This window comes from Triticum urartu, chromosome 1A (genome assembly GCF_056163025.1).
Source record: "Triticum urartu cultivar PI428250 chromosome 1A, HENAU_Tu73, whole genome shotgun sequence".
NCBI classification, from domain to species: Eukaryota; Viridiplantae; Streptophyta; class Magnoliopsida; order Poales; family Poaceae; genus Triticum; species Triticum urartu.
The window spans coordinates 172,786,861-172,798,605 of record NC_141873.1 but is presented as its reverse complement, the minus strand read 5'-3'; positions in this window follow the sequence as shown (position 1 = coordinate 172,798,605).

The following is an 11,745-nucleotide window of genomic DNA, read 5'->3' as shown; positions in this document are numbered from 1 at the left end:
CAAGACCAAACATGTCAGCCAGTTGGTCGACGACCTACGTCAGACCTTTGAAAACTTGAGAACATATGATATATGGCTCAACCCAGAGAAGTGTGTCTTCGGAGTTCCCGCCGGAAAACTGCTCGGATTCATTGTCTCCCATAGAGGAATATAGTCCAATCCAGCTAAAATCTGAGCTCTGTCCTGGCTGGCAATATCCATAGAGCTCAAACACGCCCAGAAGCTGGCCGGTTGCGTTGCCGCCCTAAGCCATTTCATCTCTCATCTCGGTGAAAAGGCCCCGCTGCTCTACAAACTACTGAAAAGACCACAAATTTCGAATGGACAGACGAGGCAACTGCCGCTCTGGGGGAGATAAAAACTCTACTGGCAAGCAATCCCATCTTGACAGCACCTGGCTTGGGCTAGCCTATGTTTGCTATACATCTCAGCCATGAACCAGGTCATGAGCGTTGTCCTCGTGGTAGAACGGGAGGCAGAAGGACATAAGTTCAGGGTGCAGAAGCCTGTCTATTACATATCAGAAGTGCTCACCCCGTGCAAATCCCGATATTTGCACTATCAAAAGATCGCCTACATAGTTTTTATGGCATCCCACAAGCTCCGACACTACTTTCAAGAGTGTTCGACCACAGTGGCATCCGAAATACCCTTAAATGACATCATCAATAATAGGGATGCCACAGGTCGCATCGCCAAATGGGTCATAGAATTTTTGCCCTTCGAAATTGTGTACAAGCCACATCGAGCTATTAAGTCTCAGGTACTAGCCGATTTTCTGGCCGAATGGACGAAAGCTGAGCTTCCCCGGGAATACAGTATGTATTCACACCAGACATGTATCTTGACAGCTCCAAGATGTTGGCCGGACTGGGGGCTGGCGTGATCCTTACATCCCCCACTGGCGACACTATCCGGTACGTACTGCAGATCATGTACACAGACTCCAACAACGCAGCCGAATACGAAGCCCTATTACATGGTCTTCGGATGGCAACATCAATGGGTGTTCAATAGCTTGAAGTGCCCACAATTCCAACCTCGCCATCTCCCAGGTCAATGGTGAGTTCGACGCCAAGGACCCAAAAATGGCGGCATACCAAAATGTCGTCTTAAGAATTTCGGCCTGGTTCGAAGGATTGGAATTTCACCATGTCTCTAGAGACAATAACCAAGCTGCAGATATCCTCGCCCGTATGGGCGCTAAACACGACCCTGTCCCTAAAAACACCTTTCTAGAGCGGTTTTTCAAGCCATCCATGGTGTGGCAGGACGGGAACCAGGATGCAGCAATCAACGGGCCCAAAGAATCGTCCCTCCGGCTATCAAGCCAGATGACAACATCATCGACGGCTCAACAATTGAAGAAACCGCTTCAGCTCACGAGGTCATGGCCATAATTGTGCCATGGACTGAGCCCTTCCTTGCCTACCTCCCACAGCAAGAGCTTCCCGATGATCAGACCGATGCACGATGCATAATCCTATGCTCTAAAGCCTACAAGGTCCATGAGGGCGAGCTATACAAGAAAAGCACTACTGGAGTCTTACTATAGTGCGTATCGAAAGTAGAGGGGCAACAACTTTTGGCTGAGATTCATGCTGGCATGGGCGGCCACCATACGGCAGCTCGGGTCTTGGTAAGCAAGGCCTTCCGAGCAGGGTTTTTCTAGCCCACTGCCCGCACGGACGCCCGTACTCTAGTCCAACGTTGTGTTGGATGCCAGCTTTTCGCAAATCAAATCCATATGCCCCTAACGACTCTCTGAACTATGCCAATTACCTGGCCTTTTGCAGTCTAGGGGCTAGACATGGTTGGACCACTTAAAGGGGGAACCAAGAAAAAGAAATACCTACTGGTTATGGTCGATAAATTCACTAAGTGGATTGAATCAAAGCCATTTACCTCAGCAAAATCCAGACCAGTTATCGACTTCACATCCGGCGTGGTACACCATAACGGTGTCCCATACAATATCATCATGGATAATGGATCCAATTTCACGGCCCAGGAGGTCAAGGACTGGTGTGCTACTATGGGTTAAGGTCGACTACTTCTCGGTGTACCACCCGCAGACCAACAGACAGGTTGAGCGGGCAAACGGACTAATCATGAGTGGCATAAAACCTCGCCTAGTTTGTTCCTTGAAACAATCTGATTTTCATTGGGTGGAGGAGCTTGACTCCGTACTATGGGGACTGCGCACTACCCCTAACCGATCAACGAGATACACACCCTTCTTCATGGTATACGGCATAGTGATAAATCTCCAACGTATCTATAATTTTTGATTGTTCCAAGCTATTATATTATCATTCTTGGATGTTTTAAAATCATTTTATAGTCATTTTATATCATTTTTGGAACTAACCTATTTACATAGTGCCCAGTTCCAGTTGTTGTTTTTTGCTTGTTTTTTACATCACAGGAAATCAATACCAAACAGAGTCCAAACGCAGTGAAACTTTTTGTGGATTTTTTCTGGACCAGAAGACACAAGATGGGACAAAGAAGTACCAGAGGGGTGCCCCAAGGGGGGGTACAACCCACCTGGGCGCGCCCTGGTGGGTTGTGCCCACCTCGGTTGTAACGCCCTCGATGCGGCTATATCTCCCACGTGTCGAAGCACGACTTAGAGGCATAACCGCATTGAAAGCAATGTCGCAAGTGAGGTAATCTTCACAGAACCCATGTAATACATAAGGGAAAGAGATACATAGTTGGCTTACAATCGCCACTTCACACAATACATGCATAAAGCATTACAACGACCAGATACATTCAGGGTCCGACTACGGAACCAAAATGAAAGAAGACTACCCCAAAAGCTACACAGATCCCCGATCGTCCCAACTAGGCTCCACTACTGATCAACTAGAACGGAACAACACAAGGGACAAGATCTTCAACGAGCTCCTCCTTGAGCTTGGATGTGTCATCTGCTCGGTTCAACGGCACCTGCAAGCTGGTTTTGGAAGTATCTGTGAGTCACGGGGACTCAGCAATCTCGCACCCTCACGATCAAGACTATTTAAGCTTATGGGTAAGGTAAAGGTATGAGGTGGAGCTGCAGCAAGCGACTAGCATATATGGTGGCTAACATATTCGCAAGAGAGAGCGAGAAGAGAAGGCAAAGCGCGGTCGAGAAACTATGATCAAGAAGTGATCCTAGAACAACCTACGTCAAGCATAACTCCAGCACCGTGTTCACTTCCCGGACTCCGCCGGAAAGAGACCATCACGGGTACACACGCGGTTGATGTATTTTTAATTAAGGTCAACTTCAGGTTTTCTACAACCGGACGTTAACAAATTCCCATCTTCCCATAACTGCGGGCACGGCTTTCGAAAGTTCAAATCCCTACAGGGGCGTCCCAACTTAGCCCATCACAAGCTCTCACGGTCAACGAAGGATATTCCTTCTAGCGGGAAGGCCCGATCAGACTCGGAATCCCGGTTACAAGACATTTCGACAATGGTAAAACAAGACCAGCAAAGCCACCCGAATGTGCCGACAAATCCCGATAGGAGCTGCACATATCTCGTTCTTAGGGCACACCAGATTGTCCAAACTTCCGGTAGACCAGCCCAGAGTTGCCCCTGGTGGCCACCGGTGGCTGACAAGGTGGACCAACACTCAGAGGAGCACTGGCCCGGGGGTTTAAATAAAGATGACCCTTGAGCCGGCCGACTCAAGGGAAAGAAAAGGCTAGGTGGCGAATGGTAAAACCAATGTTGGGCCTTGCTGGAGGAGTTTTATTCAAGGTGAACTGTCAAGGGGTTCCCATTATTACCCAACCGCGTAAGGAATGCAAAATCCGGGAACATAACACCGATATGACGGAAACTAGGGCGGCAAGAGTGGAACAAAACACCAGGCATAAGGCCGAGCCTTCCACCCTTTACCAAGTATATAGATGCATTAATTAAATAAGATATATTGTGATATCCCAACAAGTATACATGTTCCAAACAAGGAACAACATCTCCATGTTCCAATAAGGAACAAACTTCAATCTTCACCTGCAACTAACAACGCTATAAGAGGGGCTGAGCAAAGCGGTAACATAGCCAAACAACGGTTTGCTAGGACAAGGTGGGTTAGAGGCTTGGTTCAACAATATAGGAGGCATGATAAGCAAGTGGTAGGTATCGTAGCATAGGCATAGCAAAAGAGCGAGCATCTAGCAAGCAAAGATAGAAGTGATTTCGAGGGTATGGTCATCTTGCCTGAGATCCCGCAAGGAAGAAGAACGAGTCCATGAAGAAGACAAACAGATGTAGTCGAACGGGTCCTCACAAACGTGACGTTACCGGAACCAACCCGAAGAAGCAACACCGGAAAGAAGCACACAACATAGTAAACAACCAACACAGGAACATGGTATGATATGCGAGATGCGATATGCGATGCATATGCATGATTTGACAAGGAATGAATGAACCTGGCCTCAACTTGGAAATCCAAGTGTGCCACTGGAAAGGTGAGATGAAATTGCTTGGAAACGATATAAAGAACGCCGGAATCGGAGTTATGGTTTGGAAATGGCAAGCAATTCAAATATGACACCGGTCTGCGATATACAGCAAGTGACCGTCTAAATGCAACAAGACGAACATGCTACAACACTCAAACATGGCAACAAAATACATGGCAGGGACCCATACATGATGCTTAACAAAAGAGGAACACCGAGCTACGGCCAATTCATCCATTAACATGTTCAAACAAGCATGGCAAAAGTGCATTTGGTAAACAGATTTCAGACTTAGTGAAATTAACACTTGTCTGGAATTTCAGATCAGGTAGCACACTTTGGAGCATGAAAACTATATGCTACAGGACCTGAACATGGCAAAGTAAAGCATGGCATGAAGCTACTCAAAGAGATTAACAAAAGTCCCTTAGTGACCTTGAGCCAAAAGGGATCAGAAAATACATTTGCAAGCATGTGAACATGGCAAAAACATAGTCAAATCACAGACTTAGTGAAAAACTGGAGCATGCAAATCAGATATCAAGTAGGCATGTTTACGAGCTCGATGCACTCACTACAGAGCAATGCATGACAATCTAAGCATACAGCCATTAAGAATACACATTATACAAGCTAGAAATGGCAAGAACAATAACATAGCATGCACGGATCAACTACAACATCCTCGGCAAAATCGCTAACAAGTAGACAATCTGCCCAGATTCACAAAATAGCAAAAGTAGAGCTCGATTGACTCAAGCTAGGGTGCTCCATAATTGCAAAAAAAGACATGGATGGATAGAGCACTACAAGATTAACAAATCATCCTTACTGATCATCCTCAGAAGAGGCACGTATTACTAGGAAACAACATGAACATATGGCATATCGAGATAAACAGATCAAGGACTTAGTGGAATTGCTAAGTCCCTGAAATCAGCATTAACGAATGCTCCACTTTGCAAGCTAGTGCTAGTCAGCACACACATCACAAAAATACATGGATGGCACCTCTGGAAAGATGACAAAGTATATAACAAAATACATGTAGAGCTCAGGGGCATATCATGCACACATTAATCATGGCAAAAATGACAAATATCTAATTGGAGCAGCAGATCTGACAATTAACTCAAATAGCTCTCTTCCAACAGCATTTCGGGAATCAAGATGAACTCAAATGAAAATGATGCAATGAGATGAAATGATGTACTCTCTGAGACGAACATTTTGATATGCTATACGCGCAAAATGGAGTTACAGATGCGGAGTTACGACATGATGAATATGGACATATGAAACATGGAAATCTCGGGGACTTAGTGAAAATTTAGACCTCTCGGGAAAAGTCAACCCGGGACGAAGCGGTGCGGGACGGAGGGATCCGAATCTGGACGGAGGTGCGTTTGGATCGGGGGAGTGGTGGATCTCATCACACTCTCTTCGGATCCGGCCGGAGTAACTCCGGCGAGCTCGAGGACGAACTCCGGCGGGGTGGCTCGGGCTCCGGCGAGCGTGTGGTGGTGGCACCGGCGGACGATGCCGGCGAGGCGGCGGAGCTTCGGTGTGGCATGGCAGCAACCGGCGAAGGACGGCGACCGGACGGAGGGCGGCGAGGCGAGCTCGAGGCGGCGGGGCGCTCTCTGTGGCCGGTGGGCGACTCCGGCGGCGACCGGAGCTCACGGCGGCGCGGGGCTCCCGAGGCGGCGCGGGGCCGACCAGGCACGGGGCGGCGGCGCGCGCTCGAGGCGACCGAGCGGCGGCGGAGCGAATCGGGGCCCGGGCGGGCCTGCCCTGGGCTCGGCGGGCCGCGGGAGGTGGGAGGCGCGCGGTGGGACAGGTGGCGCTGTCCGGTAGGCTGAGGCGGCGGAGGCGATGACGTGGCACACTCCGATTGGCTGGAGTGATGCGGCCGGCGAGATGGACGCGTCCGCCGGCGGGCGGACATGTCCGGCGGCGCGGAGGGAGTTGGATCTAGGGTTGTACTGCGCGAAAAATTCGGGGAGAGCCACATATATATATAGGTAGAGGGAGCTAGGGGAGTCCAAATGAGGTGCGGTTTTCGGCCACGCGATCGTGATGGAACGCTCTAGATGATGGAGAGGGTTTTGGTGGGTTTTGGGCCACTTTGGAAGGTTGTTGGGCTGCAACACACACGAGGCCTTCTCGGTCCCTCGGTTAACCGTTGGAGCATCAAACGAAGTCCAAATGGTACGAAACTTGACAGGCGGTCTACCGGTAGTAAACCAAGGCCGCTTGGCAAGTCTCGGTCCAATCCGGAAATGTTTAATCCCCACACACGAGAAGAAGGTAGAAATGACCACCGGAGGAGAACGGAGCGCCGGAATGCAAAACGGACAACGGGGAAAATGTTCGGATGCATGAGACGAACACGTATGCAAATGAAATGCACATGATGACATGATATGCAATGCATGACATGCAAGCAATGACAAGGCAACAACAGCGAATAACTGGAGGACACTTGGCACATCGGTCTCGGGGCGTTACATCGGTGGCCTCCCGCACCACCTCTTTGCTCTATAAATACCCCAATATTCCAAAAACCCTAGGGGAGTCGACAAAAATCAATTCCAGCTGCCACAAGTTCTAGAGACTCCAGATCCAATCTAGACACCATCACGGAGGGGTTCATCATCCTCATTGGTGCCTCTCCGATGATGCGTGAGTAGTTCATTGTAGACCTACGGGTCCGTAGTTAGTAGCTAGATGGATTCCTCTCTCTCTTTTGATTCTCAATACAATGGTCTCTTGGAGATCTATTTGATGTAACTCTTTTCGCGGTGTGTTTGTTGGGATCCGATGAACTTTGAGTTTATGATCAGATCTATGTTTTTATCCATGAAAGTTATTTGAGACTTTTGATCTCTTATATGCATGATTACTTATAGCCTCATATTTCTTCTTCGAATCTTTGGTTTAGTTAGGCCAACTAGATCATTTTATCTTGCCATGGGAAGAGGTGTTGCGGTGCTTGATCCCAGTGACAGAAGGGGAACCGAGACGTATGTATCGTTGCTATTAAGGATAACAAGATGGGGTCTATTTCTACATAAATAGATCTTGTCTACACGATGTCATCATTATTATTGCATTACTCCGCTCCTTCATGAACTGAATACACTAGATGCATGTTGGATAGCGGTCGATGTGTGGAGTAATAGTAGTAGATGTAGGTAGGAGTCGGTCTACTAATCTTGAACGTGATGCCTATATAATGATCATTGCCTGGATATCGTCATGATTATTTGAAGTTCTATCAATTGCCCAACAGTAATTTGTTTACCCACTGTATGCTATTTTTCTCGAGAGAAGCCACTAGTGAAATCTACGGCCCCCGGGTCTTTTCTTTATTATATTTGCCTTCACGATCTATTTTTATTTGCTTTTATTTTTAGATATATTAATCCAAAAATCCAAAAAATACCTTGCTGCAATTTATCATTATTTATTTTATCTCGCGTTCCCGCGAGATCTATTTATCCAATCTACTACAATTTTACCTATCTTTTTACCCGTGAGGGATTGACAAACCCTCTCTTACGTCGGGTTGCAAGTATTTATTCTTTCTGTGCAGGAGCTGTTTACGTGGTGTTGCGTGGTTCTCCTACTGGATCGATAACCTTGGTCTCATCACTGAGGGAAATACCTACCGTAGCTGTGCTGCATCATCCCTTCCTCTTTGGGGAAATATAGTTCAAGCCGCATCACGTAGAAGCAGTCCTCCCTTGTGACATCATTCACGACGCACCCCGAGTACGCATGTACGAGGAAAAAGAAGCCGAGCTGGATTGGCAGGATGACCTAGACGCCCTGGAAGAAGAAAGGGACGTAGCTTGGGCTCGTTCTATGTTTTACCAGCAATAGGCTCGACGCTACCAGAGTAGGGAAGTTCGGGTGAAGGCATACAAAGTTGGAGAACTCGTCCTCCGCCTCCCAGAGAAGCAAAAGAACAAACTCTCGCCCAAGTGGGAGGGCCCTTTCATAATTGATGAAGTGTTAGTCGGAGGAGCCTAGGAGCCTATCGCATTCGCAATCCGGCCGACGACCGCCTCGAACCAAACCCCTGGAACGCAGCCCGACTCCGGCGCTTCTACGGCTAAGTGCATCCATGTGAGTCAACTATCCCTTTCCTCATTGTAAATTTCTTATTTTTCTTCCCAAGGAATTAGGATCTCCCGGGCCCTGTTCGGATAAACTAAATTCAGTTTAGGCCCTTTTCCATTGCACATTTTCAAATGCAATACCCAGATTTAACTTGGGGGCTCCTTTAAAGCAGCCAATTAATATATTTTCCGTGCACGTAATTGTCTCTGTCGAGTTTGCAGTCTCCCGAATACCTCTTCAGCCATCATATGCACCGATTTGACTTAAGTTTTTTTGCCAAGATGGGTTGCTTGGCTCCTGTGCTTAACCCCCTACGTTCCCGATTGTTCGGCTAGGGGGTAAAGGGAGCACCTCTGTGATTGTTACAACCGGGTCAGCCGCGTCCGTACCTCAGACAGGTGAAGCCGAAAGCTAGATTTCTTAAGAACATAATGGGTCAGCAATGAGGAAAACTATAGTAATCTTGGTGTTCGTCACCAACAATTGGGGATTCGGCCCTCGCACCAATGATTCACATACTCCGAGTATCCAAATACAAACATCTACACTTGGCATGACGAACCTGAAGAAAGGAACCCATGGAGGAACTATTTTCTTCAGAAGATGTTTCTTACGTAATATAACATAACTCTCCGCATGTGTTTTTGTCTGTTCATACCAAAAGGCCGGATTGCCTGGTTACTAGAAGTGATTTCTTGCTTACATTAGGTCACGTAGTACGGAACACTCCCTGATCCCTGGTCAGGGAGGCAGAAGCCGATGGCCGGTTAAGACAATGTTTTTCAGTATGGATCGAGGCCGTTTGATGTAAAGTACATAGATACATAGAATCAAATATATCACTCTTTGTCCACATTGTCTATTATGCTATCTAAAGCACAATCCCTCCGGGAGAGCAGAGCTGCAGGCATCACTTGGTCATAGACCAAGTGAAGGGGTATTTCCTGCCCATTCGGCCCTACTGGTCCAACACAAGCCATATGCTCTGGCTCAAGTTTCCTGAATCGGGTTTTCACCATGGCCCATGATTCTCGTGCCCCCTCCCGACAGGATGATATTTTCCATAATTCAAAGCGTCGTCGAGCTCCCTTAAAGTGATTCGCCAGTTCAACCATATCATCCGGCGCCACTTTGGTCGGCCATAATGCCTTGACCATGTTCTTCATAGCTTTTCGAGCCCTCTCAGGAATCACAGATAGTTCTTTTAAAGGATCCCCGCCAAAGGAATTGACCTCTTCTCCGGGCCGACCAGTCAGGAGACCAAGCATAAAGCATGGAAAATTTGTTATATTCAAGCATTGTAGAGCAGCTATGTACATCCAATTCTTAAAAAAACACTTACTGAACATGCCACTTTTTAATCTTTGGTTGTCTCCCAGCTTGCGCCAATTGAGCTTTCAAACTCTCCATTTCTTGGCTTGTTGCTGCTTCTCTGCCTTTAGTTTGTTGGTTTCCTCATGGCTTCATTTTAACACCCGTAGACCGGCTTGATGCTGTGACTCAGCATACTATTGGAACTCTTTGGCGACATCCTAGTCCTTTTGTAGTTGACCTATGAATTCAGCTGCTATAAGAAGGCCGGTGTTAAAGAGGGCACATTGGCATAAATAATGCATGTTAAAAGCTTCCCTCACCATGGGCCTCGCTGGTGAACTTTTTCACCGCCTCTAATTCGGCTTTCGCATCAGTCAATTGTGTTCACTCAAATCTAGGCCCTCAGACAGTTTCTTGTTCTGGTCCTTCATAGTCCACCGAAGACAATAATTTACATTTGCAGACCCTTAACTCGGCCGTGCCGTCCGAATAAAGGCTCAGGGACTACTGGGTTAGCATTTATATTTGGTTGTTAGAACCTATCCCTTACATGTATATTGACCGACAGAAGGTTAGCAATCCCCTCAAGGCCTGTTTGAGCCGCTCCGAGGTATGTGTCAACTGAATTAAAGGCGTTAAACTCTTGATCAGAAAAGGTAGCATGGCGCAAGGACTCCTTCCCTCATTGATGATTCATCATGCTTTCAACTTCAGAGTTGGTGACCGAGACATCATCAGGAGAGTCTTCGGCCGCATCCTGCATCGACCCCTATCTGTACTGAGGGTCCTCGGCTGTATCCTGACACTCCCTTGACGTCTTTGGTTGGTCGGGGTGATACCTTTTTCCTGCAAACACAGATTGAATGTAAATACAGCCCCACAGTGATGAAGCCACTAACGAGCTGATGGCAATTTCCAAACAGACTACCTATTTTCCACAGATATGTTTGGTGGAGCTCCCGCATCCGCCTTTCGTTTGAGGGTTCCTTTGTTTGATGGAATTGACGTCGCCCCCGTTGGTGTTCAGCGCGAGGTACGACGACCCTTGGGAGTAGAAGTTAGCATAACCGGAGCAGCGTGAGGCGAATGCCCTGTTCAAGAGAAGGCCTTCTTGCTACTTACGACGGAGGAGGGGAGAAGCCCGGGGTGATCGTCTATGATGGCCACCTTGGAACCATCAAGGGTTCCTGAAAGCAAACCCCCTCCTCAAAATCGATGGACACCTCCGGGTCCTCATGAAATCCCGGGTCATTGTCGCGGGAGTGGTCCACCGGCTGGGGGGAAGGGCAGCTGATGCTCTCTACTTGGTGTACCTAGCTCTGTTCGAAAAAATGGTTGAGACAATCAGTATCCGGATATAATGTCCGGGCAATGTCCGCGGATTTTCTTAAAAAAACTTACCCATTCGACGGGGTCATAGCCCGAGTAGCCTTTCCAGTTTCTTGGGTGGGCGAACTCTTCTTCCTCGCCTTTGAATAGATCTGCCAATATGCCGGACATCGCTTTTGAGCTATCCGGCCCCTGCCACTTGTAGCGGGACGCATCGCTCATCCCGTTGTAGCATCATAGAGGGTGCACCCTTTGTTGAAGGGGTTGCACACATTGATCGATGATTGCGGCCATTACGTCAATCATGGTCAGTCCACTGTGAGTCAGCAACCTTACCTTTGTGGCTAGGCACCGCACCTCGGTAGACTCTCCTCGAGAGGGGCTTTAGGGCTGCTAGTTAAGATGCTTCTTTACCAGATCATCCAAATACTCGGGCAGACCTCTCTGGGCGAGTTTCAACAGGGGGACATCTTCGATATAAAACCACTCCGAAGAC